The sequence below is a fragment of the Homarus americanus genome, unplaced genomic scaffold, assembly GCF_018991925.1.
Source record: "Homarus americanus isolate GMGI-L3 unplaced genomic scaffold, GMGI_Hamer_2.0 scaffold39675, whole genome shotgun sequence".
Taxonomy (NCBI): Eukaryota; Metazoa; Arthropoda; class Malacostraca; order Decapoda; family Nephropidae; genus Homarus; species Homarus americanus.
This window is the reverse complement of record NW_024736071.1, coordinates 1,868,361-1,869,490: the sequence shown is the minus strand read 5'-3', so window position 1 is coordinate 1,869,490 and position 1,130 is coordinate 1,868,361.

Here is a 1,130-nt window from a genome sequence, read left to right as displayed (position 1 = left end):
AAAGTAGCAAGTCAAGACGAAGTCACAACAATACAGAAAGAGGGGACCTGTGGTAGAAGCGGTACCGTTCTTGCCTCGCAAGCGAGATGTCACGGGTTCGATTCCCGGGCCGGTGGAAGTTGTTTGGACTTATTTCCTATCCCCCATTAGTCCCTGTTCACCTAGCAGTAAAGTAGGTACCTGTTGTAAGTCGAAAGTTGCGAATTCGTATTCAGGGAGTTGTTGGAGCTTCCAATAATTTGATGACATAAACCACTGACTCTTCAGGCTTCTACGCCCTTAACTAGTGAGACAAAAAGGCAAGCATGAACTTAGCATGCTTCCCTGTTGGGCTCTGTAAACACTTCTGCCCTTCACCTTACACAAGGACGGTTGTATTAACCCTTGTCAAACAGACAGTAATACTTTTATAAATGTGGTTTACATACGTTGTTCATATAATTGCATCACCCACGGTAACTAGCCTATGAGCCGTGAGTAATCATTAACTGGACACATGACAGTATCTTCCACTGAGCGCCCTCAGCTTGACCGCTGGATCAGCAATTACTATCTGGCTTCTCACCAGTCTGACTCCCGTCTCTCAAGACGTGTGTTCAAAGAAGCTAGTTATACATAAGCTCGTCCCTTATTAACGCTCACTGCTCATAGAATTAATTACGGTGATATCCTAGTTATTGTGCAATAGGTTATTTTTTTAATAAATGTTGAAACGACCAGTGGGTTTGAAAACCCATGAACGTTTATGAATGTTACTTCCAGTGCACTTCTCATACTGACTTTTACAGACTTTATCTCATCAGTGATTACAACAGGTAAACGGAAGGTAACACAGTAGACCTATGGAACGGTCTATCATCTCAAGATGTGGAATGAAGCACAGTACTGGGTTTCAAAGCAGCCCTTGAAAAAATTATCAAGAAAAATGAAGAGATCCTACACAGGGCACTGGCCTCTTCCCTTCGGCATGGCCTCCTCTAGTGGGTGGCCATAAGGTAAATAAGGTAGGTAGGTAAATTAATGAGACATAAGATATCTGAGGTAAAAATCTAAAGAAAAATATCATCGCTAAGTATGTGTGTTGTTTAAATTGAGGATGGTCAGGGGTGAGCTACAAGGATTTACACATC